The 26,660-nt window shown below is 43.4% G+C and overlaps 1 protein-coding gene across 1 annotated transcript in view; it reads left to right on the forward strand.

The window, feature by feature from the left end:
- The first annotated feature begins 273 nt into the window (after nucleotides 1-273).
- LOC111141838 (spermatogenesis associated serine rich 2 like) overlaps nucleotides 274-26,660 on the forward strand; it is a 164,159-nt gene continuing 137,772 nt past the window's right edge. The window contains exons 1-2 of the mRNA XM_022494677.1: nucleotides 274-313; nucleotides 21,869-21,918. The gene's annotated coding sequence lies outside the window, so the exon portion shown is untranslated. The remainder of the gene's footprint in view (nucleotides 314-21,868; nucleotides 21,919-26,660) is intronic.

A 26,660-nucleotide genomic window follows, 5' to 3' on the forward strand; every position in this document is an offset into this window, starting at 1 on the left:
GGGGCGGGCTGGCCGCGCGGCCGGCGGGCGGGGGCAGCCTGCGAGGGGCGGGAGTGTCCCTGCGTGGAGCCGGCCGATCCGGAGTTGTGTCAGTGAAGGAATCCAGTCCGAGGGCCGAGGTGGCTGCGCCCTCCGCCGCGAGCGCCGGCAGCACGGGGCGAGCTCCGGACCGCGCGCGGCCCAGGCACCGGCTCCCGCTCGGCCCGCCCTCCGCGCCGCAGGGACCGCCACAGCCGCCGCGCCTCTCCCGGCGACCGCGCCCCCGGTCGCCGTCCTCCGGCCCGGGACAGAGCGGCCGGCGCTCCGCACAGAGGTAAGCCCGGGACTCCTGGTCGCCGCCGCCCGGGACCCCCACCCCCACCCCCGCCCGCTCCCCGCGCGGCGGGCCCGGGCCGGGATGCGGGGCTCAGGCGGACGCGGCGGGGCCTGGGCGGTCGGGACGGAGGCTCTGCCCGGGCCGCGCGTTCCGCAGCCTGGGCCGCCCAGCCCCCGCCGCCTCCCGGGGCGCTGGGTGTGGCCCCCGCTCGGCGCCGCCGCAAGTCGGCGGCGCGGACCGGACGCGGAGGTCAGCGTCCTTCCTTTCTCAGAACGGCGCGAGCGAGAGAGCGGGCGGGTGGGAGGAGGCGCCGGGTCGGGCGCACATTTGCGCGCCTGGGGCGAGCGTGTGGCCGCCGCGCTCCGACGTGGACCCGCCCGCCCCGGATCTGAATCGGCCGCGGTGCCTCGCCTGCCCGCCCGGGTGTGAGCGCCCCCTTCCACGCGCGGAGCGGAGGGAGACCCACTGCCGCCCGCCGCCCTCGCTCCGAGCCGCGGAGCCGCCCGCCTCCGCCGGGACGAGCCCGCCTTCGCCCGCGTCGCGGCGCCGGGCGGGAGCGGGATGCTCTGGCCCACGGCAGCCGCTCAATCGCCGCGGTGGCAGGCGGGGCGATGCGGCCGGACGCCCGGCGCCCGGCCCGCGGGACGAAGCGGTCGCGCCGCTGCGTCTGGGCGGGCTGACCCGGCGTCCGCGGGCGGCGGGGGAGGGCTCCGGACCAGGCGGCGGACTGAAGCCCCCGGCGGCGGTTGTGGCGGAGGCGCGGAGAGCGTTCTTGGCGCCCTCTGCACCCTCGACTTGGCGTGTCTCGGGAGATCGGCCCTGCTCGCCGGCACTCTGTCGGGTTAATCTTTGCGGCCGACGTGGGCGGTGAAGGGCTGAGACTTCACCTGGGCAGAGATGCGATCGCGGCTTCGCATCCTCGCGAGTAGAGGCTTCCCTGTGCCGGGGGCGGGCGGGGGGGGGGTGCTCCGCGGGGTGGGGGGTGTTTGTGAACTTCGTGAGCTTTCAGTTCCCAGCAGTCCTGGTTTGAGCGTCGTCAAGCTCTTGGAGACCTGACACTAGAGATTCTTTCTGTACAGCGTTTTCTTTTCCTTTACAGACTCTGTAGCTCGAGAACTGGTGAAAAACCTTGAACTTCAAACACAGCCCCTTTCCTTACATAAAACGTTGTATGTAATATTTTTCCCTTGCTTTTTAAAACAAAATTTAAATGTTATGTTAAAAGCTTTTGCCTGTCCTGTCCAAAGTAAGAAAAAAAAGTCTCCGCAATTTTAGAACCTATGCAAATTAAGAGGTTTATTCCAGGATTTGAAAGAGTATTGTCGTGTGACCTTTATGGCATCGTTTTAGTTTGTCTTAGAGGAACAATTCATTGCCGTTCTGATTGATTTTGTTTTCTGGAGGTTAAGCAGATGGGCAAGATGGCAGGGGAAAGAAGGGACAGGAAGTCAAAATTGCTTCATTCTGAAGAAAAAAAAAAGGAATATTCAAGTAACAAATCCAATTATTGTGAAAGATACTCTGAAAATAAAGACTAAGATTGCCTTCTGGATAAAGTAATTCATTGGCTTTATAAAACTGACACTTAACTGGAAAGCAGTGTATTGTATACATGGGGACAGTTTTGTCAAGTAACTGTACTGCTTAAAACTATGTGTATGATAGTATATATTGGATCTTTAACTGGAGAAAATCAACTTTGGGAATGATTTTCTGTTTGAACATGGCAAATATGGCTGCGGTCTCTAGTGTTTTGGATTAAACTGAAGCTTTGTTAAAACCTGTTTTATGAAGAAAGAGAATGTAAAATATGTCAAATTCTGTATCTGTATGGCTTTATTTTTTAAGAAGATTTTATTTATTTGAGAGAGAGAGCATCAGCAGCGGGGAGAGGCAGAGGGAGAGGGAAAAGCAGACTCCCCCCTGAGCAGGGAGCCCCACAGGGCTGGATCTTAGGACCCTGGGATCATGACCTGTGCCTAAGGCAGAAGCTTAGAGGACTGAGGCACCCAGGCGCCCCCGTGTGTGGCTTTAAACACACACACACACACACACACACACACACTAGACTAGCCTAGCCCACAAGGAGAATTTGCATAAAAATACAAATCACTTGAATGCAGGGAATATTTAAGAGGATAGTAAAAACTCAACATCTGGCAAAGGAGTATATTGCCAATTTTCTTTCTCTCTTTAATGCCCGCCTCTGAAAATATTAAATTATTTCCTAGGAATCAACTTAATTTAACATACTAATCTAGACAGGCAGGATGATAAACTTCTTTTGTATTCATGTCGTTTTAGGGAGCTCCCTAATGAAAGTCTTAAGTTGATGGTTTCTATGCTCCCACTGATTTTTTAAGTGGCCATTGTGGGGATGGCTATCTGTGGGCTTGTGAAGCTATTTTACCGCTTCATAATGATCAGGGAAAGAAAATGTTTAGGCCACACCATTGCAGTCTTTGAAGTGCTGCCAGTCGGAAGCATCTCGTAGATCACTTTTGCTGCGCAGATGGAAATACTTGCCATAAGAAGTGAAGCTTTAGAGACATCTCATTTTTGGTTCTCTCAGCTTCTCAGTCTGTGATCATACAGTTGTACTGGCATTAACCATGACTATTCATTTATGGTGTATGTATGAAAGGCGCCTTGGTGGTCTTCTATTATCTTTACACAGTCTTAATCAGCATCCATGGTGGGAGCCAGGACAAGAACTTTTGGTTATAGATTTGATGAAATGGAAGAAGTTGAGGTTGCTTATAGTGAGATCCAAGCTGCCACCACTGTCTGGCCATTGATGAAAGTGGAGTGGGTTTTGTACGTAATAGATAGATATTGCCCTGTCATCTTCTGTAGACCCTTTCCTGACTCTGATAATGGAATCAGAGGACTGTTAACAATTTTTGTACACAGAGAATAGTCGCTTTGATCAGCATGGCACAGAACATGAGGGCAGTTATATGATACGGAAAGATATAAGTGATGGAGTCTGTTTATTGATTTCTGAATGTGCATAATTCAGCTAATCAATTCATCCCATCACTGTTCTGCCTTCGAGTGTAATCACACAATTAAAATACGATTTTCCTGATACAAACAGTTAAAAAACCAGTATACATAATTATAAAAGAAAAACAAACCTTTCTTTTTTTCTTTCCTTTTTTGAAGTAGTCTGCTATGAAGGTGTTATTTCCTTGACACATCAAAATGGCTCATTTGGAGTTGTGATGCTTGTTATGTAAATAGGCCATATGTTGAATTTCTACAGAAGTTTATTCGTTCAGTGTTATGGTAATGGATAGGATCCCCTAAGTCCCAGAACTAAGAAACAGTCTACAAAAATGTATTTCTCTCTACTATTTATATCAGACCCATTATTTTTGTTTAATAGCGAGTATTTTTATTTTCTAATAAAATATTCTTAAATGTGATGGTGTTAGCTATTCTTACAACATGTACATTTTTATCTCTAGTACTGTTCCCATTTATGCACCTGTTTAATAGACTTTTCATGGGGGGTGTCCTGCTGTGAGACTAAAGGCTGCGTGGCTGATAACAAACCTTTCAGATTCTCTGCTAACCCTGTTCCTTTCACAATGAAAAGACTTCCCTTTTCTTGATAGCCAGCATTCTCTTCATCACCCAGAATTGAGACCCAGGGACCATACCTGACTCCTCTTCCTTTCATTCCCTCAGTAAAACTCCATCAAGACCTGTAATAGTTTGTAATAGTTTCTCTGAGCCAGTCCCTACATCTCCGCATTCCTCATTTTCCCCAATAGCTCTGGTCCTTGGCCATCACTGTTCTAGGATGATTAGAGCCGGCTACGTCTTGGTCTCTTAGTTAATGAGTTCTCCCACTAAGTGTGCTTCCACATCAGCCGTCCTAAACTCTTCTCCTTAGAACTCCTGTCCAAGGACTGTCTTGCAGGAAGGCTGTGTTGACCTCAGATTTATCTGATTCAAAAACCAGTGCTCTTTATACTAGCTCAGGTTCTTTCCATGTGCCTCCCTCCAACCCCCAACCTCAGTCCCACCTCTCAACCAGGTTTTAATATACTCCACAGTCTTGCCCAAATTTGACTTACTGACTTCATTTTCTCCTTTCCAACATGAACTTCTCTTCCTGGTAATTGGATCTCACTGCCCTTCTAAGATGACTGTGTACCCTTTTGTTCATGCTCTGCTTTTTAGAAGGCCTTTTCCTTTTTCCTCTAACCTAACAACCATCTCCAAGTTAAAGTCAGCCTGACCATATTTCTCATTGCTTTCTTCTTCTGCCCGTTTGTCTGCACCATCCCTTTAGACCATCAGATACTCTCCTGTGCCATTATATGCTTCATCTTGCTTTTCCAACTAGACTGCAAGTTCCTTGAGGGCACTGATGGACCCCGTATGCTGTCCTTGAACCATCTACAGGGCTCTGGCATAGCAAACTCTTGAAAGTGTACCAGTAGAATCAATAACCTGTAAGGGTGAGTTTTTTGTAAATGATGGGGTTTGCTATTGCCTGTGTCCTGCTCACCATTACGTCCCCAGAGCCTAGCCTGCAGCTTGACACCTAGTCATGACCTCAATAAATATTTGTTAACATAGAAATTAATGTTGACATTAGATAAAAGGGACAGGCATTTGAAGGAGACATCTGTCAAGCAGTTTTTTCCCATTTTTCTTCCGTGGTTCTAATCAGCCTCTCCATTCATCAGCTGTGAGATTCTGAGGCCTCGGCATTTTCCAGAGTCGAGATAATGATGGAGGCTGGCAGTTGTGAGTTGGAATTAAGGAGGCTGTCGTTATTTTAAGGTGGAGTGATGGGTCTCAGTAGCAAGCAAAAATAAAAGCATTCAGGCTTTATGCCAGGATTTTATACCTAAAACAATTAGGCTGGAGTCTTCAGTTAAATCCAAGTTCAGCTTATCAGCCATAAAATCCCCTGTATTGCAGGGGCTGCCCAGCCTTCTCATTTTAAAACTTCCTTGTAAATTAAAAAAAAAAAAAAAAAAAAATCATCTGGGGATCCATCCAGGGATGAAAGGTAAGGTAGGGGGAAGTTGCCACACCACCATATTGTATTCAGGATAGAATTCAGTTCTTTTAAACTTGCAATGAGACTCCCTTTACCCAAGACCCTGTTTTTGCCAGGAAGGAGTTTATAGTCTTAACAGGAGAAATGACACGTGTAACTCAGAAACAAAGGTCTGAGAGAGCTCAGAAGGGAAGATTTTCCTTTTGCTGGGAGGCGGTGGGTCCTATCTAAAGTGACAGTTGCCTGGGCTTGTTATTGAAAGATTTCAGTAGCTGTTATTGGGAATATGGGGGGAGGGGGATGGTGGCGGGGGGTAGGGAGGGCCAGGCATTCTCGAGTTGCGACTGTAACATCAGTGCCCTGTGTTGCTGCCCCTGCTCCTGAGCTGAACCCCCACCGGAGCTCCCCTGGGCCTTGGTGGGCTGCAGTGTTCAATAATGAAACGTGAAGGATATACAGATCCCTGCGATAATTACTTTTGGTGCCAAGTGCTGAACTGACCACGATATAAAGCCCAAAATAAATCTTGTAAGCAATATAACCAGTGCATTCCTGGGTAGCATCCAGCTTGTTCAGAACACGCAAAAGGTCTCCTGCATTATGGAGACACAGCTGAAGGTTGAAACTTTAATAGTACTCTATGCAGGGAGAGGTCTGGCCCCAAGGAGCCAGCCGGCTGTGAGGCGCTGCCCAGTGCACCCAGGAGAGCTCAGTAAAGGAAGAAACGTGCCATTCTCTAGAACCCTGGTTCTGATTCTGTAGAGCTACCCCCACAAACTGCAAACCTAGGACATATTTGGGGTCAGCGTAAGAAAGGTGGTCCTATTACGGGTTGTGCTGTTTCATGAGGTGGCTAAGCCCCCCTCCACCCCCATGCCAAAATGTATACAAGCACAGGCTGTAACAGACAGTGTCTCATTTAAATACATGCCTTATCTCCTTTTATCCTCACAACAGTGCTCTCAAGTACAAACCCTCATTACCCCCCTTTTACTGTAGGGCAATACCAAAGCTTAGAAAGGTTGAGCAGCTGGGGCTGCCTTCGGCTCGGGTCATGGTCTCAGGGTCCTGGGATCGAGCCCCGCATCGGGCTCTCTGCTCAGCGGGGAGCCTGCTTCTCCCTCTCCCTCTGCCTGACTCTCTGCTTACTTGTGATCTCTGTCTGTCAAATAAATAAAATCTTTAAAAAAAAAAAAAAAAAAGGTTGAGCAGCGAGTTTGGTGTTAAACAGATGTCAGGCATCTGAGGGCCAAGACGGAGTATGTACTGTGATGAAGAAAGGACACGAATATTGGATGGCCATTAGGATTTTTAATATATTTTTTAAAGATTTACTTGTTTTTTTAGAAGATTTTATTTACTTGACACAGAGCAAGCGAGAGAGAGAGAGAGAGAGAGAGAGCAAGCACTAGCAGGGGGAACAGCAGACAGAGGGAGAAGCAGACTCCCTGCTGAGCAAGGAGCCCGATGTGGGGCTTGATCCCAGGACCTTGGGATCAAGACCCGAGCCAAAGGCAGATGCCCAACTAACTGAGCCACCCAGGCACTCCTAGATTCATTTATTTTAGAGAGAGAGAGCATGTGAGTAATTGAGAGTGAGTGGGGGTGGGGAGGCAGAGGGGGAAAAAGAGATTCCTCGAGCAGACTCCTTGAGTGTGGAGCCCAGCGTGGGGCTCGAGGTAGGGCTCAATCTCAGGACCCATGAGCTCACGACTTGAGCCCAGATCAAGAGTCTGCCACTTAACCAAATAAGCTATCCAGGTGCCCGCGGCCATTAGGATGTTTAGGGCCCTTCCAAACACTAGGATTGGTGGTTCAGTTCTCCTCAGGCCTCAAGATGTTGATCGCTGCAAAGCACAATTTCATGAGCAGTGGCACCCGATTCTAAAAATTCAGAACAAAATGAACACAATTACCACCATCGTGATAGGTATCATTTACTAATCATCTCATTTAAACCTCGTGGTGGTCTTGCAAAGTAGGGATTAGGTATCTTTTTGAGAGAGAGAAACACAGAAGTCCAGGAAATTACATAACTTGATTGAATCTGCAAAGCTGGTAAGTGGCAGAGGAGTCTGTCTGATGCCTGGTCCCCCCAAGCCCGGGCTTTTTTCTCAACACTGCTCTGCCAAATAATTCGTGGTGATACTGAAATATTTACCTATCCGTTCAGCACAGACACTGACCAACCGGAGAGCCCACAAGCGATACAGAGCCGCTGTCCCTCTCCTGAGCAACCAAGGTGATCTAGGTAAAGCACAAAGGTAGAGGAAATAAATACCAAGACCACAGATCTGGGGCTCCAGGAAACAAGTGACTTCTGTGCTCAGCATTTATCTGATTTTATACATGATATGCAGTACTAGTTTTTAAAAGCCTTCCTATATAATTATATTTCATTTCTATTCCTAAGTAAAGAAAAATAGTTTCACGACGGTCATGTTATATCTTCCTTATATCTTCCTCACACCTTTCCTTACCTTTATTGAGCCTAATCTTTCTGGACACCATCCCCTCTTGCTTCCCTGGGGACCGTGCTCTAGTATCTCTCCTTTCCTCTGGGCTCAACCAAACTTCTTTTTCAGTGCATTAACATGCGTAAGTCTCCTCGTGTTTTATAAAAACAGAGGACGAGACCAGCAGAATCTCCCTGGCCCTTCCCTCTTGGTCTGGTTGGTTCCATCCCACTCCTGGCGGTAGGAGGATCGGTTCTTACGTAGCACCTGTACCTCCCCTTCTGCCCTTTCTCCACAGCCCCCCACAGCCCTGTCCTCTCATGATGGCCACCTCTGACTTTCACACTGGCAGGTCCATCGTCCAGGATTCTCTTCTGATTTTTGACCTGTGCGCCCTAGAGATCCCTCTCTGCTCCTTGAAACTTGGCCCACCCGTTGTCTGAGTCGTTCCTCTCTCCTGATTTCCCTTGCGGCCTATTCCTAATGTAGTTTCTCTCTGAATCAATGAAACCCACTTCACCAATTTTTCAATCTGGGAGTTGTTCTAGATTCCTCCTTCTTCCTCAACCCCTCCATTTCTCTGACCACCAAGCCCCGTCGAAACCGTCTTTCTCAGAGGCTTTGGAATCTGCCCTCGCCTGTCTGGAACTTGTGCCACCATGACAGCTTTGGTTCAGGGCCTCCTCACTTCTCTGGAGATCACTGCAGTGGCCTCATAACCGGCCCCTCTGCCTTCTGCCTGGCCTGCCTCCAATCCGTGCCCCACACTGCTGCCTTTCTAAAAGGCAAATTTGATCACGGCTCTCTGCTGCTTAAAACCCTTCAGCAGAGTCACTGCTTCTCCAGGATAAAATCTAAGCTCCCTAGCATGGCACAAAAGCTCCTTTGTGATCTGGGTTCTCCCTTCGTGTGTGTATCAAATTCTTCTGTAATGATCCTGGTCCTTGCCTGGGCTCCGAGCATCCCTACTCGAGGAAATGAGTTGTTACAGGAGAGAAATGAGAGGAAGGGTGGGAACAGAGAAGAACTTCTAGAACTGTGCTCTCTAGTACGGCAGCCACTAGCTGCGTGTGGCTCTCGAGCACTTGCAATATGGCCAGTCCAAATTGAGATGTGACATGAGGGTAAAATATGCCCCAGCTCAAAGACTCTGTGTGAGGAAAAAAATGTAGAATATTTAATTAACAAATTCAGATATTGATTGCATATTGAAACAAATCTTTCGGATATAGCAGTTTGAATAAAACATTATTGAAATAATTTCACGTGTCTATTTTTACCTTTTTTTTTTTTTTTTTTAACCATGGCTACTAGAAAAATTCAAATTACCTGTGTGGCTTGCATCCTTGTTCTATTGGACAGCATCGTTAGGGAACAGCTCTTCATTCCCAGGAGATACATCCTATATGAGCCAAGCCCATGAGCTGTTGAATGATTAAGTCAGCCCTACAGGTACAAAGAAGCAGCTATTGCTCCATTCTTAAATCCAGAGATACGAGTGCTGTAGATAAGATTCAGAATCAAAGAGACAGATTGTGTAGGCTGCGGCCGGGAGTCATACATGCAGTGTGCAAGGTGCTGAAATCATGATAGCACATCTGTCTTCCTTGGCTACCCAGTCGCCCTCGCGAGTGGGAGGGATGCTTGTGTGCCAGAGGGAAGGTATGAGATAGCCAGTAGGAGCAAGGGAAAGGTAAGTGGAGGCACATTCCCAAGAGGCCCCCGACTTGTGTGGCATCTAGAGTCTTGCCTAGGACCCTGAGACACCCCATCCTGACATTGATCTTTCCCAGTGGTCTAAGGCCCAGCTCCCCCACTCTCTAACTCTAGGATTCTGGACAAACTAGTGAACCAGTGGGTCTCAACCCTTAACAGTACATAGGGCACAGAGTCATTGTGCATCTGACAACAGCTGTGAGAGCCCTTGAGATACCGAGGGCAGCCATCGGGGATCAGTTGGCCCCCGAGGCTTGGAAGAAGGGCACATAGGCTCTCTGAAAGACCCAGAAGGTACTATGTTGTGTCCTAAGAGATATGCAGAGCTTTAGGTTTTCAGAGTAGAAAAGCCGACCAGTGGTAGGAAAACCAGAGCTTATCGGGCTGGGGCAGGAGGGAGAAACCTGGAGGTGTGGGCAAGAAACCATGACTATCATGGGAAAAATTTAGCAGGATCAGATTCCAGTGAAGTCTGATAGGCAGGGTGACTCAGCGCCTTCTCTCCTGGTTGTCTGCAGATCGTGTTCTGTCGAGCCCCCCTTTGGTTCAGGGAAGAGTCCCCCTGAGCAGTTGTTTTTACCTGTGTCTACATATTAGGCATGTGTCTAAGATTCTCCTAAGGAGAGAGTTTCATGTGCTAAAAATAAAAGTTCGAAAGGCATAGATCTACAGAAAATGGCCTGCAAAAATGGTGACCAAGTCAGTGTGGTTATTGCTCTCCCATGTGCAGGATCTGGGACCAGTTTAGGCCATTTGCAGGAGGGTCCCAGGTCCCTTGCATCCGTTCCTTATGGACTCCCCGTGGGATTGGCTCTGCAGTTTGCCTTGCCCAGGCAGTTTACCTAGAAAGCCATAACTCAGCCTCATTCTTGGGTAACCGCATTTTCACTTTGTGCCCTAGGTTTCACTTTGTCTCCCTCATTCCCAGGACCCTGCCTTGTGTTTAGTGTAGGAAACCCAGATTGCCTTAGGTAAGGGTCCCATCATATTTATCCGTGCTTTCTTAGGACAGTAGTCTCACTGCTGAGCTACAAACCCTAGGCTGAGTCCTCGCTACTCCTTTCCAGGCTTCTTCAGTACCGACACCGGCCAGCAGTGGGCAGGAAACTCAGCGAGTTTGACAGCTTGCCTGGATACTGGCTGTTAACCTGGTTCTGACCCCCGACACCAAACACTGCTTACTAATGAGCTGCCCTACTGGTCTCTGGATCCCATTTGTACCCTCTGTGCAACTTGTGAAGAGACGGGGAAGGCTTTTTCTAAATTATGATACGTCCACTTCTTTGTCTCCAGTGGGAAGGCTGGTCTCCTGTGTAGACAAGAAAGGTAGCAGCCTTCACGGTGTGATTTCAGAATCCATACTGCTCGAAAGGGCCCTCCAGATAGCAAGAGCTTCTCTCTCCTGCTCTCTGGTATGTGAAAGCCTACATACAAACTCTGTTCCCTTTCCTAAGATCAATAGTGCTTATCAGAAAAAAGAGGACAAATTTGGTGCTTGAAAGACTTGGTTTTGATTTATGTAATTGGCTGTCTATATTATTTAAATTACTTAATCTTCCTGAGTCTTAGTTTTCTTATGTATGAGGTGAAATCAATGATACCTGCGTGTTTTGTTGTGAATAAACAAAAGGAGATATCAAGAGCCCAGCCGCAGGGCCTAAAATGCAAAGGCTAGGGAAGTAGTAACTTACACGTGCTGGACACGGGCTCCTTCACTTGAATACTTGGATGGACCCTTCCCTGAGACTGATAAGGAGGAAAATAAGCAATCTGAGTCGCAGGGCCCAGATCTTCCCCATCCAGGGGTGAAAAAGGACCACAAGGAAGTTGCCTTCACATTTCGCTCAAGGCCAGTCCTACCTGATGGTTTGCATCTGTGCAAGCATTCATCTGGGATTCTGAGGACAGCACGAAGGCATGGAAAAAGGGCATGTTCACATCCTCTGGCAGGATGACATAAGAAAAAACAAAGCAAGTCTTTGAATCTCTGAATAGCCAGGTGCGCTGCCGTCAAAATAAACTTTTATTTCTATTCTTTGCTGATAAATTACAAATGAAGTCACTAAAATACCGTGAAAAGGAAGACTCATAGACAAATTAGACACCAGGGACAGATTTCACACTTACTTTGTTGGAGCTGTTCTTTCCTTAACTGTGGGTGTTTGGGAAGTTCTTTTGTTGTCGTCTTTGTTGCTTACAAGAAGGGGGAAGAGCTTTAGTGTACTAAGGGAAGAATGGTTTTGATTGGAGGCAATAATGTTCTCAGTGTGGGCTGGCTTTCATACATTACAGTGATTGCTAATACAGAACCGAGAAAACCCATTTATTGAAGTGCCATAAACAGAAGTAAGATGGTCTGATCTGACATACTGCCACTTCTGATCGATGAGTGTTTATTATAGGAATGTGGGCAGCCTTGTAATTTTTAGGAGGAAAGTGGAAGATGTTATTCTGGCTATTGCGGCTCCTAACGTCCTGATCTAGGAAGTCTCTGTCCTTTCTGTTTACTTCCCCTGTGAAGTGTGCACGGCGGGCTGGATTCAGTGCATGCACGGGGCTCCCCGTGACTTCCTCGACTCTGGATGCAATTGACAACCCCGCTGTAACACCAGAGGCTCAGTGTAGGGTCATGTGAAAATAGCGAATGCTCAAGGAGAAAAATGCAAATCAACAGCCTCAAAAATTAAAAAATGAAAGCATTAAAAATATTATTGAGTGCCGGTTTGTGACATTGAATATATAAACCCATTTATTGTTTTGATAGTCCCAGAGCAAGAACTGTTTCAGCTGCACGGGATGATATCAGCTAGGGTTGCCATGACAACATTAATTTATAATTTCCAAACTTTGGTAGAATTTCACCTTCTGGACTCTTCCAGATTGCATTTAAATTTATAGTTATTTCTCATTTATCAAGGCAGGCATAGTTAGATATTGCTTACATAAATGCCCTAGGACTGTCTTCATGAAAGTTACGAATGTGAAATTAGAAGCATAGGATGTGTGTTGCAAAGGGATAGTGGGTGCTATGTTTTTTTGTGGGTTTTTTTTTTTTTTTTCACATTCCCCCACCAAATGCAGGATTCCTGACCAGGTGTCCTAGTCAGCCAGCTGCCCCTCGAACCCTGCCAGGAATGAGGACTTCACAATTTTTCTGTGCTGAGGAATTGTGCTGACAGTCATCTGCAGTATTTCTGAAGCGCCTTTAGACGTGGACCCTATCTCATGTGTGGTTGGACCAGACTCACTATGAAGCACAGGCAGATGAAAATGCTGAAATCGGCCTCCGTTTATCCTTTGGGGTGCCCCAGAGTACCTCCTTCTTGTAGTAGGACTTCAACTACTTGACCACAGCCATCGGACCTTCTCTTTTCAGGCAGACGTGGGGTCCCAGCTCCTTCGGCTGAGAGCTCCCATCCTGCCACCAATTCTCTAGTCACCCACCACGCTGCCCATGCTTTTTGGAAAGCAAGGATCTTGAACTCAACACCCTGCTCCCGAGTTCTCTAAGCGGTAGGAAACAAACTCCTTCAGGACACCCTTCTTTTATTAATCCAGTCAAATATTCCGTTGGCCTCCATTTTAAATCTAGGGCAGCACGTTGTTGGTTTATGTCCAAAGTCAAATAAAATTTCCAAGTCTTTTTTTAAAACAACTACTCCAAAGCCACATCTCCCTCACTCTGTACTTGTGCATTTAATTATGTGACCCTGTGTGGACGATTTTACATTTATCCTTGTTACATATTGTCTCTTTCTGTCGAATCATTTTTCTTTTCTAACAAGACATTTTTGAGTTCTAATTTTTTTAAATTCAATTTATTAGTGGTACTTCTTTCACTTACTAATTACACGTTTGAGAATTATACTTTCTCTTTCATTGATCAAATGTCGACCGGGACAGCCCTGTGACTTTCTACAAGAGACTTGGCATCAATATGTGAATTTTGTTAGGGTTTTTTGTTTTGTTTTTTTTCTTTTAACCAGTTTGATAATCTTTCACTTGCATTTTCTTTCTCCCCAGACTGCCTAAGAGGATAGAGTCAGGAAGTGATTTAGTCAAATGCCTCAGTAATGCTATCACTGTTGATCCACGTAATGCCAATCATAGAACCTCTATTATGAAGTGAAACGACTAATTTGGAGTCACTTTTAGATGGTATTAATCAGTTTTTCTTTTGAAAAATGGTCTGGAAGCATACCTAAAGACTCTTACTTTTCGTTTAATTTGAAAATAACAATTTTGTAAAATAAATTCATCCCTCGTCTATAATTTGAACTTGTTTGGTTCAAAGAAATTGCTTTTTTGTCCATCATTCAGTTCCCTTTATAGAATCATTGCTCTGAAAACGAATTGGTGGTGTGACAGGAAATCACTCCTTAGGTGTCACTCCAACACATCATTATATTCACACCTTCTGGAATAGACAGTAATCAGGCTGAGGCATGTCCAAACAGTGTGCTGGTGTCAACGTCAATGGCTCCATGACAGTATCACTTAACATGACCATGACAGAGAACGCGCTGATGGCATCATGTCACTAATAGATGTGTTGTTGCTAAGTGGAAAATTCTGTATTATTTGAAAAGATGTCCCCCCCCCCAGCCACACACAAGCTCTTTGAGTTTTTGTGTCAGAATCACATGTCTGTCAAGTATACATATGGTGCTTCCTGTCCTATATTTGGTTGTATTCATATTCTAAATAGTTTCTTACATACTTTTTACCTTGGACTCAGTGGAAAGAAAAAAATCATTTAAAAGAATAGTAGCACTGAGGAACTCAGATCTGTAAGTGAAGGAACAAACCATCACTTCCTAAAAATACTACCGTTTGTATAATACTCTACATTTTGCTAAGTACTCTCACACATTTTCTTCTTTGAAATTTTTTTTTTCTGATTGTGAAAACAACGCATACTCCTTGAATTTGGAGAAGATACTGAAATGGATAAGAAATAATTTAAAGTCAGCTAAAATCTCACCACTCAGAGATTGTCACTGCTAGCATCTGGTGTGCCTGTGTGGTGTGGCTTTGAGTATGCATGTGTGCCTACATTTGTGCGTGTTTGTGTGTGTTTAAACTAGCCTCCTGGTGGACCTAGGAAGTTTGTATTGAAGAATCAGTGTGACATCGTAGTTAAAAGGGCTTTAGAGGTGCCGGGGTGACTCATTCGGTTAAGCGGCCAACTCTCTATTTGGGCTCAGGTCATGGTATCAGGGTCCTGGGATTGAGCCCGGTGTCGGGACATCCGCCTGAGGATTCTCTCTCTCCCTCTCCATCTGCCCCTCCCCCCGCCACATGCTCTCACACTTTTCCTCTCTCTCTCAAATAAACAAATCTTAAAAAAAATAATATGGCTTTGAAATTAGACAGTTTGAGATTCCAGTCCTGGCTATGCTTCTTATGTAGTGCCCGTAAATTGCCCAAACTATCAAAATTTCAGTTTCTCCTTCTATAAAATGGAGATAATAATAGTAGGCATGTAATAAGTTTATTGTAAGAATTAATAAGGTGACGCATGTAGAATGCATAGAATGGTACGTGGCTCATAGTCCATGCTCAGTAAGTGTGAGCTGTTATTATATAGGTTTTCTGGTCTGTTTTCCTCACTTAAATTCTAGGATAACAATTTCCCTTGTCGTAAAATATTACTGGGAAAATATTTGGAATGATTGCATACATTTCAGTGTATGAATATACCTTAATGTAATCATTTCCTATGCTTAGGTCGTATCCCGTTCTTTGCCATCATAAAGAGCACCAGCATTGATATCCCTTACGTTATTTCTTGTGCACAGACAACAGATTCCAAATGAATCACTAATGGCAGTTTTTAGATGGAAAAAGACCCACCAGTCCCTTAGTGTGTACTCACATACCAGGTTGTATGCTAGTTGTTTTTTTTTTTTTTTAAACAGCAAAATTCTTGTTTACCTCTCCCGCAACCCCTTTGAGGCAAATCGGTTACCCCCATTTTTCAGATGAAAAAGCTCTGAGAGGAGATAAGTAGTTTGCCCAAGGTCATAGAGATAATGGTGGTAGAGATGGTATTTGAAGCCAGCTGTCTGATTTCAAAGCTTAAGCTTCTCCATTATGGCATGCAGTCCGTGCCTATCCTTTTAAGGCTAGCGGAATGAATAGTTACCATTGTGCTTTTTACAAAACGTCACTTGGTACCACGTCAAAGATAGGATACTTGGCTGGAACTCTTGGCTTCCTCAATATAGTACCTCTTGTGTGCGTATGTTCTTATATGTTTTGGAATCAAATCTCATTAAAATAAGGTGTTAACTAAAGGAAATAAGACATCGATAGGATTATTTGATGAAAGCAAACCTCCGGGAAGAAAACATTTATTTAGTCAATAATACAAAGGTCGTCTTTGTTTTAGTGGTATGGACTAGGCCAAAATGACTTCTCTGCCTAGGAATCAGAATATTTCACAGAAATCAGTATAGGAATGAAGTGATCCTAACAGCCAAAGTAAATTGATGGCATCAAAAGGAATCCTAAGTTTCATTACTTTTATATTAGGGGTTGAAAAGAAAAATCTTTAGCTTTAGCTATAAGATGATACATCCGGAAAGAACTATAATATTTGCTAAAGGTATAGGTATAGGGGAGACATGGAATATACTGGGATAAACCCCCAAAGAATTATTCGGTGAACTGACAAGTTGTCTTTAAAAAGTCAGCCATTCGGAACATTTATCTTGGCAGCTCTCAAATCTGACTTACAGCATGCAGTGTGGCAGTCAATTTTGTAGGAAAAATGCATAATTAATATGAAGATCAAGGTGTAGGTATTGCCAGTCAGTACCTAACACAGTTTCTTAGAACAAAGGAACAATTGAAGTTATCTTTTAATAGGGTAATCCCATTTTGTCATTTTGTAGGCTTCAGTTCTTAGTAAAAATGAACGAAAAAAAAAAATCCTAGTAGTAAAATTTCACATTGAAAAGGTACTTTGTTGCAGAGTTTATAACCAACTATTGTCTAGTCAAGAAAGCTATCTTTGCTTTAAAAAAAGAAAGAAAGAAAGAAAGCTATCTTTGGTTTTGAGTTCTTGAATTTTTATAGCCTTTGAGCTTACACATTCTTGCATTAGAATTGTTCCAGTTTTCCTTAAGTCATTTTAGTTCTTGCAAGGGATAAACAGTGTCGCCCACAGCCAAGCAACTAAAAAGGTTTGGATCTTGACAGAACATGACCACCAACTTGACCTGTTGAGAGGATGTCCCCCATGGTAATGTCCTAGCTGGAAAGGGCCCAACAAGCTAACTTTGGGCTCTGTAGTTGTAACAGTGAACAGAGAATCGGACAGGAGTCTACAGACTGGATTCACGACGTGGCTCCATTGAGTAGTAGCTGTCTGACCCAGGGCCGACTGCTTGACTGTCCCTGCCCCTCAGCTCCCTCAGCTCTCATACAAAGATAATGACTGGTGCCCAGGCAAGGGGCATATGAAGGATTACATGTATTGAGCAAACCATGTGGTTAACTCAAAAGTGTTTTTATGATGCGTTTCCAAGTTATGAATCGATGGCCATGGGTCATCCCTCTCGAGGAGAAGCCAATTTTCCTTTGAAATATTTTCAAATGAATAATAGGAATATTTGTAAAATGTATGCAAAAACACACCACTCTTGGGGCTAGCCTCACCAGACCCTCCTCTTTCCTCATGCTTTATCCAGTGATAATGGGATAGGCCCATTCTCTGCCCTGGAAACCCCTGGTCCCTTGCTTGGAGTCTCTCAAAGCTCATGCCCATGGTTTATTCCTCTGATGAAGGAAGGAAACCCTTGGCATCAATAGGTGATTCCTCTGAACACAATCAAGACCTTTGTGAAAATAGGCATTTAGATCTATTACATTGTCCCAAGATAGAAGATAGAAAATTTTGATATTTGATGCATTATTGTAGCTTTCAATAAAAAAAAAAAAAAGAGAAGAACTGTAAGGTGGGAAAACATATTCCAAACTAGATAACTTTATAAAAAGTTATAGGAAATAACTTTGATTATTTGATTATTTGATTGTTTTGATTATTAAAGTAACCTTTGATTATTAAAGTAATCATTGTTGCTGGAGGGGAAAAGAAAAGAGAACAAGAGGTTAAGAATTTTGACACTGGGCAGTGTCCAGCAAGTTCTTCAGAAGTCTCTCTCGGTTTTTCCCGCAGCCCTGATTATGTCCTAGTTAAGGGCACAGAAACTACTTCTGAGTGTTGGCTGTAACAAAGGAACTCCCAATCCTGGGGCTGTGCTGACTCCCTTTCCCTCCGCTGCTGTGGGCCAACCTCTCCGCCTTTTATTGCCTCCCAGGCGGTCACGGTGGTCCTTTCTCTCAGTCTTTTAGAAGGACAGATTTTGATCCTTAGCTGCGTTAGGGCTGATGGGGCTGTAGGACTCTGATGAAGGTGTTTCGGCAGTTAATGATTGAAAAGTCCCTGTGGCATTCCCCAGGGATGGGAGTGTGTAAGCTGGGTGCTGGACGTTTTAGACAAGACTGTTTAGCAATAGGGAGCCACATGAGGGCCCACAGATCCCGGGATGACTTGAGCATGCTTGTTGGGAAGGGCTAAACCTGCTTGCTATACTCATTCTGAATCAATTTCTAAAATTTATTTCTCTTACCCTGGAATCTATTCTGAATTTCCCTCATTTGCTTTGGTACCACATTTATTCAGCTCATTTCTTCATTTTATTAAGCTATTTCTTGAGTGTCAACTCTGTACTAGGCACCGTGAGAGGAGGAATCCTTTCTACAAAAGGAGAGATCGTTACATGCCTTTGGTAGAAAGCAAGATATGCCTCCAGAATTGGGAAAAGGGAGAAGTTAAACACATGATTTTTTTTTTTTTGGCTGTACTTTCTACAATAAATTGTACTATATAAAAATCTATACCAATATTCATTTATGTAGCAAATCCCATTATAATGAAAATTCATGTTATCTGTGACTGGGGCAAACAGTACCAGAACACAATTCCAATACAGCAGAAGACTTTGGGCAGTCCCTCAGAGGGAGCTGAAATGGGACTTGACCTATATATCAAGCTTTTCACGGTTTTGATATTTTTCATTTCCACGTGTCAACAAATACCGGACTTGATATTAAAGCCAGTTAAATCAATATTTCTTCCTGTAGTCAAGGTACAGCAACATATATCCGAGGGCAGCATATCCCCAACAGCCATATTTTGTTGAGTACATATATTTTGTCATAACCCCAACTGACTGAACTACCTTCAGCTGAATATGATGAAAACATCAACATAGCTAGCATTTAAAAAAAAAAAAAAAATCTTGTCCCTCAGCCCTCATTTAAGCAATCCCATAATTTATTTTGCTCACTTTAATCATAAGGAATGAGAAAATGGAAAAGATCTTGATTGTGGTAGCTGTGGTTCCTCTGTGCTCCAGTGGGTCTGCCTCTCCCCTTCCCCCAACGCCCATCCCAACCAGAGGATCTCTGAACATGGCAGCGTTGTAGTGGGTACAAGGGAACCCAAGAGTTTTAGACCATAGGGTCCTAATAAGTGCGAGGGAAAGGAGAGTAGGGTAAAAACTCATTCTTCTTTTTTGGAACTTTTAACCATGAAAAGATTTCTGAAAGGTACCTGTTCAAAGCTCCCAGGGTTTCTCTAAACAGATGGCCTGAAGTCAATTTATAAACACAAACAAATTTATTTACTGTCATCAAAGAGGCCTTCCTTCCCTGTGTACTGTGGAGAGAAGAGCGATTATCATTCCCTGGGCTCCTGCTCTGTGCTAAGCACTTACAGTATCTCTCCTCTAGGAGACAAAATGGGGCTTCAAGACATGTGTTATTATTTACATTTTCTGTGCAGCAGGGGCTGCTGAGTCGCTTCTCTGAGGGCACCAAACCAGAAAGGGATTTGAACCCAAGTTGTCTGATTCCGAAGCCTTTTCACTTTTTATATTAGGTGACTTTCTATAAAACATCATGAGATCGAAAAAACAATTTTTTAGAAAAATTGTTAATGTAACACATGTTTGTTATAGGAAATTTGGAAAGCAGAGACATTATAAAGAAAGAGGAAAAAAAAAAAAAACCACCCGTAATTCTTTATCCAAGGGGTCATCACTACGAAATTTTTCAGTTTTTTCTTTCCAAGCTTAAGAGAGCTTTACTTTATATATCCGACAGAGTATTGTTCCTCAGTTGTCACCTTGGACATTTATGCATGTACTCCAACAATGTTGCTTTAAAACACTTTGGGAATCTCAGGGCCAATTTAGGCACCAAATTCTCTATGAACTTCCATGCACAGGGTACTTTACCTGAATACCTATCGAAATAATACATTTTTTGTATGTTCTCCCATTTTTTGCCTTCTAAAATTATATGCTAAAAATGTCTAACCACCCCGCAAAGAATGCCATCATTGCTCTCTTTAAGAACCATAAACATCTTGTACTGACTTCTGTTGTGGTGGGAGACAGACTTTGCCAAAATGCTACTTCCTCCCATATCAAAGATTGATGGACACTCTGGGGCATGTTTAAAAGTCTGTATTAAAAATTGTATCTATAAATGTTTAATAGCTTATTTGACGACTCATGTTATTTATTACGTTGTCTCCACACCATTATTTGCCCTTTTTAGTTCATAAAATCAAAAAATTGTTTTTGTCAAAAGCTTGAAAAGCATATTTTAAAATCAGTGTCTTTTTAATGGAAGTATTATACTCGCAGAATTACTCCCCTCCGAGGAGTTTCTGTGAAAGAAACATGTTTAAGGGTGATGAACCGATCTTTAAATAAAGTCAGTAGCATCTTGTGACAAAGTTAATGTTTCTCAAAGAAGCAGTCGCGTGTGCACTCACACACACACATACATCAAAGATTGCTACCGAAGTGGTCATTAGTGTACCTTAATAAAGTCAAGAAAGTCACGTCAAGTGTCGAATGAGTTCTCATCTCTTTGGTTTATCGCACACAACACTATTACTCTTAGAAAACAAACCTAAAAACCCTCAGCCCAAGCATTTCCCTGGTTGCCTAGTTACTTTTCATAGACACTCTGATCTGCCCCCATCATTTTAGCATGGCACCCCCTCCCCCACTGTGGGACCCTGGTTTTGGATTGGCGCAGAATTCACTGGGGCCACTTCCTGGGGTTCAGATAGGCCAGAATGGGCGTGTGCAGCTGTCCTCAGGGCTGCAATCTTCCCTAATGTTCTGATTGCCAAGATTTCCTTGATGGGACTTGATCCTGCTCTCAGAGCTAATTACAGAGTGTAGGCCAAGTCTTGTGTTGATAACCTGAGCTGTTCCCAGTGCCTGGCATTGTGTTCGGTCAATGTGTGTTGGATGAATGAAGAATTAAAACATATTCTCTCAAATATGGACTATGGAGAGGAAGTTAGACTTAAAAAGAATCAGAATAGAATTGTAAATTAGAATAGCAGATCAGTCTGCTCATTTAAAGATAAAACCCGGAGAGGTCAGCTGACTTGGAGAAGGCCAGCCAGAGAGCTGGGGCCAGAGCCCAGTATGGTACACAGTGTCCTGACAGCCTCTCCCGCCCTTTCCTTGCTGCCTCCTTGTTGGCATTCCCCATTTGCTGCACGGAGGTTGACCCAAGCCCCTGCAGCCCCACACAGTGCTTCGCAGAGCATCTCGGGGGACACTTGAAGTGATTGTTGGCTTAGTGACTTAGGATCCCGGCACCTGTCTGTGTGCCTGAGTGGTGACTAGCTAAATGGTGAGCTCCCTGGGGTTTCGGGAACATTATAGATGATCTCTTGGAGAGGAGAATTTCATAACAGTAATAATAACAATAGCTAACATTTATTTGTAATGAATTAGGCAGGATATCACTGCGTAGCATCCTGCTTCGGGGGCCAGATGGTCCCCCGTCCCCACTTCACCGCTTACCCGGTATGCTTTGATGAGATGTGATGTGACCTTGCAGTGCCTCATTTCCCACATCTGCAGAATGCCAGTGGCACTAGTGCCTACCTCAGGGTGTTGAAGAGTTAGCCTATTTGAAGCCCTAGCGCAGTGCTGGGCACTTTCTAAACAATACATGTTGGCTATTATACTTATTAAAACTACTGTGTTTTGAGTTCATGGCATGAATTCCATATTATCCAGTCTTCTCAATAGCTCTGTGAGGAGGGTAATGTTCTTATACCCCTCTCACAGTTGAGTAAACTGAGGCACAGAGAGCTTAATCTACCTAACAGCTATGAAGTCGTAGGTAAGGAAGGACCAATCTCGTGTCTGCCTGACTCCAGATCCTGTGCTTGGGATGTGATGGAACAGGGTGGTCTGCCTGCTAAATGTGAGATCTGACCTCCCAAATTGACTTTTTTCCTAGAGCGTTCCAGAATCCAGGCTGCTTTCAGGAATATCTCCGTGGATTCTTGGGTAAGTAGAGATGTTCCTTCCCTTTTCCATGTTCTCTTCCATTGCCCACAGCCCAGCTGTCCCTGCATGTTCCGCTGACTCCCAGAGGCCTCATCACAGCCCTTGGCAGCCCCTCAGGGTCTCCACGCCAGTTCTTGTCTATAGGGGTGTAGGCTGAAGTCACATGTGATGGGGTGTAGGGAAGGGGCAGTGGACCCCAGGCACTCCTGCCTCGCCTATATCCCCCTTCTCCATCTCTGTCTGTGCATTTCTGCTGAGTAGTTTCATACATGCAAAATACTTCCACCTACCAATAGGGATATTATAGATGCCCTTGTGATGTATAAAGGAATCATTCTTTCTACAGACAAGAAGGATGATTTCTGGAGCCAGACTGCCTGGCTATCCCTCCTTGTAGGGATTCTCTTTTTGCCGCTGTTGTTGTTGAAGAACTTGGTCCAGTGACTCTAGAAGTCTGTCATGCTGTCTTCAGGGCTCACTGAGTGTTGAGTGGGAGTGGAAGGGCATAGGCTTTTGAGCCAGACAACCTGGCTTTGCACCCTTCTTTGGCTGCCTTGTAATTACACAGTATTTTCATGTCACCTGCTTCTCCGAGCCTCGGTTTCCTCCTCTTTGAGATGGGGCTAATTCTACCCATCCTGCAGAGTTGTTGGGATATTTCTAGCTCATGTATGTAACCTGAACTGTACAAGATTGACATTCAATTAAGTGGTAATTACTATTGTTATCAGTCATTATATTTGAGTACATCAAAAGTGTTTGCTGTACAGAAAGCATGTTGTTATTTTTGATTATCATACTTTACCTGAAATATTTTTATCGCCCCCCCCCTCAGTAGTCTTGCTTGTTTAAATTAATTTGCTTAGCAAGCCATATATTCATTGTGAAAAGATCACCCCTGATCTGGACACTGTCAAATGATTAAATTCTGAACTGAGGTAGACCAAATGAATGAGGTCTCACTGCACCTGAATATTTCCATGAATGTTGAATCTGAACTTGATTTTTTTTTTCAATAACCCTGAAACTTTAGTAGTACGATGACTAACTTTTTGAAAAGACCCATTAACATTGGTGGGAGTTGGTAGTTTTCCACGAGTGGAAAAGAATAATTTTACTTCCTCATATCTGAATTCTGAATCACCATTGAAAACACTTTATAGTTGTCCAAAGAGAATTAGTATGGAAACTACTGGCTGGATTTCCTCTCTCTCTCTCTCTCTCTCTCTCTCTCTTCTCTCTCTCTCTCACACACACACACACACATGCCCGCTGCTTAGTTTTTCTTGGGTTAGGCGACTGAAGAGTTACTATGTAAATTCTGGCAGCCCTCTCTCCATCAGACAAGCAAGGGCACAATCAATTACTGTTTTCTTGGAACGTACCAAATAATCAGAAACTCTGATTATTCTGCTAGGAGGCAACAAACAGCTTGATGGGAAGATATACCAACTGAAAACAATTCTGATCATATTTTTGTCAGGAGAATGAGATGCCTCCAGCTGTCCGTCACTAATCATATTAGAGGTGGAAAGCAGGAATGTTTTGGCCTGCGAAAGATGACTCTAATCGCATGTCAGAACACTACCTTTACTGGCCGCTTATCCCAGGACAGTGACATCGGACATCCATTCTGTAACTCGTCTTGCCACTTAGTCGTCGTCTCAAACATATGTCCCATGAGCACATTTAAGGAATTTTCTAATTACAGTTCAAAGGCTTTTCTTTTCTCTTTTTATGCTCGCTCTGCACACATCACTGATTGAAATGATTTCTCCCTCAGCATAATCCTATTGCCGGCAGTTACAAAAGAGTAGGGAGACGGCAGATGAAACCCACAATAACCGAAGAGGTGTCCGAATTCAATTAAGAAGAGGCCTCTCCCATGTGGACGCATAAGCCATATAAATCCATTTTAATTGTGAGCTTGTGGTTGTTATCTGGTCATGTTTATTTTGGATGCAAGTGCCAAAGCTGGATACAGACCAGAACGCCAGATCTTTGAGCTCTGATGACTAATTTGGGTATGCATTGAATCCCTTAATTCATTTCTTAATTAGTTCTCCCAGAGTTAGAGTTGCTTGGTTACAGTCATTTTCACAAAATTTTCATAGATCAAAACAAATGTACATAGATTTTTCTCCCTCCTATTGGTTCACATGCTTCCTCTGGTTTTAAAGAACTGTTCTTGTCGTTATCAGAATAATAACGATGCCAACGGTGATAACAACGAAACCAGTATGTTCCCAGACAGTGTGGTAGAGTACGGACTCAGACACCAGGAAGCTGAGTTTTGATATCTAACTCGACTACTTACTGCCATGGACCTTGGTCAAGTTTCTTTCCTCTCTGTACCTCAGTTTCCTTTTTAGTTGGGAAGAATAATAGTACCTACTTTAACAATTGTTTTGAGGATGAAAATAGCATTGCATATGTGAACTAATGTGCAGAAAGTACCTGGCACTATAATAAATGTTCGTTACCATGTTTGTTATCAGTAAGACAATGCGAGACTGAGGAGCAGGCCAGTTTTGCTGGTGCCACAATACCATCATCTAAGTATGTCCCATTTATTCAGGCCATTTGGAGATCATTTGTGATGGTTATGAAACACTGGAGACACTAAAGCTGGAATTAATTTCTTTTTCATATTTGTATTCCTCAGACTGGCTACAGAGTTAACATTTTTGGCTTTTTGTGCTTGATCAGTATGAGTGTTAACTTGAATCCCTTTGGTGCAAAATTTCTTTAAAATTTGAATGAGCATTTTGTAGATACAGTGTTGGCCCTCATTAAAAGGAAAATTGTGGTTACAATAGGTAAAATATATATATATGGGGAGGGGGATTGAGAGAATTGACTACAATAAATTCACTGGAAAATTTCAAACATTTTTAACAGAGTTAAATGTATTTAATATTGTAGTTCAAATTTAATGAATGTTCAGGAGTGAAAATCCAGGGAAAGATAAATCTAGTAATTTAATGAGCTTTCATCATGGCTCCAGAAGAGTTAGTTCATATTAAAATTGATTGCCAAGAGATGCACTAAAATTACCTTCCCTTAGGTGGATTTTGTTTTTTGGTTTTTGTAATCTGTAGTCATCTCTATTTTCTTTTCTTTTTTAAAAAAATAGAAGTTTCCAAAAATATATAAGTTTCAGGTGTATGGTTTTATAATTGGACATCTGTATACACTACAGAGTGACCAGCACAAGCCTAGTTACCATACATGATGATACAGTTGACCCCCATCATCCGTTTTACCCATTCCCTACCCTCTTCCCCTCTGGTAACCACTTGTCTGTTCTTTGTATCTGTGAGCTTGTTTTTGTTTGTTTTGTTTATTCTGTTTTGTTTTGTTTTAGATTCCACATATGAGTGAAGTCGTATGATATTTATTCTTCTCCATCTGACTTTTTTTTTCCATCTGACTCATTTTGCTTAGCACAGCACCCTCAAGGTCCCTCCATGATGTTGCAGATGGCAAGATTTCATTCTTTTTTACAGCTGCGTAGCATTCCATTATGTAAATAGACCACATCTTTTTTATCCATTCATCTATTCACAGACACATAAGTTGTTTATGTATCTTGGCTATTGTAAATAATGCTGCAGTGAACACAGGAAAGACTTTTTTTGTGGAAAAAAATTAAATAGAACTACTATATGACCAGCTACTCCATTTCTGGGTACTTATACAAAGAACATAAAAATACTAATTTGAAAAGTTAATGTGCACCCTTAAGTTTACTGCAGTGTTTTTTGAAGAACCTCCATATTGCTTCCCATAGTGGCCGCATCAGTTTACATTCCCACCAGCAGTGCATAAAGGTTTCCTTTTCTCTACGTCCTCTCCAACACTTGTTATTTTTTTGTCTTTTTGATAATCAACATTCTAACAGGTGTTAGGTGATATCTCATTGTGGTTTTGAAAGCATTTCCCTGATAATTAGTGAAATCAAGCATCTTTTCATGCATCTGTTGGCTAGGTGTATGTCTTTTTTGGAGAAATCCCTATTCAGATCCTATGCCCATTTTTTAATTGAGTTGTTTGGTTTTTTTGTTGTTAAGTTCTAGGAATTCTTTATGTATTTTGGATATTAACCCAAAACTGGGTTGGATATATGGTTTGCAAATATCTTCTCCCATCTACTATGTTGCCTTTTCATTTGGACAGTATTTCTTTTGCTGTGTAGAAGCTTTTTACTTTGATGTAGTCCCATTTATTTTTGCTTTTGTTTCCATTGCCTTTGGAGTCAGTTCTGCAAAGATGTCATTAATAACCAATGTCAAGGAGCTCACCACCGATGTTTTCTTCTAGGAATTTTATGGATTCAGGTGTTACATTCAAGTCTTTCATCCATTTTGAGTTAATTTTTGTGTATGGTTTAAGATAGTCGTCTAGTTTCACTCTTTTGAATGTGGTTGTCCAGTTTTCCCAAAAACATTTCTTGAAGAGACTGTCTTCTCTCCGTTGTACGTTCTGGACTCTTTTGTCATAAATGAATTGTCCATATATGTATAAGTTTATTTCTGGTCTCTCAGTTCTGTTCCATTGATCTGTCTGCCTGTTTTTCTGCCAATACCATATAAATATAAATACCATATAAATACCATATAAATATTCATATAAATAGAATAAGACTGCTATATATTCTTTTGTATCTTCCTTTGAACATCATGTCTGTAAGATACATGTGTGTTATTGTGTGTAGCTCTGACTCATCCTTTTACTTATTT

The sequence above is a fragment of the Enhydra lutris genome, unplaced genomic scaffold (genome assembly GCF_002288905.1).
Source record: "Enhydra lutris kenyoni isolate GAN:26980312 unplaced genomic scaffold, ASM228890v2 scaffoldscaffold1, whole genome shotgun sequence".
NCBI lineage: Eukaryota > Metazoa > Chordata > Mammalia > Carnivora > Mustelidae > Enhydra > Enhydra lutris.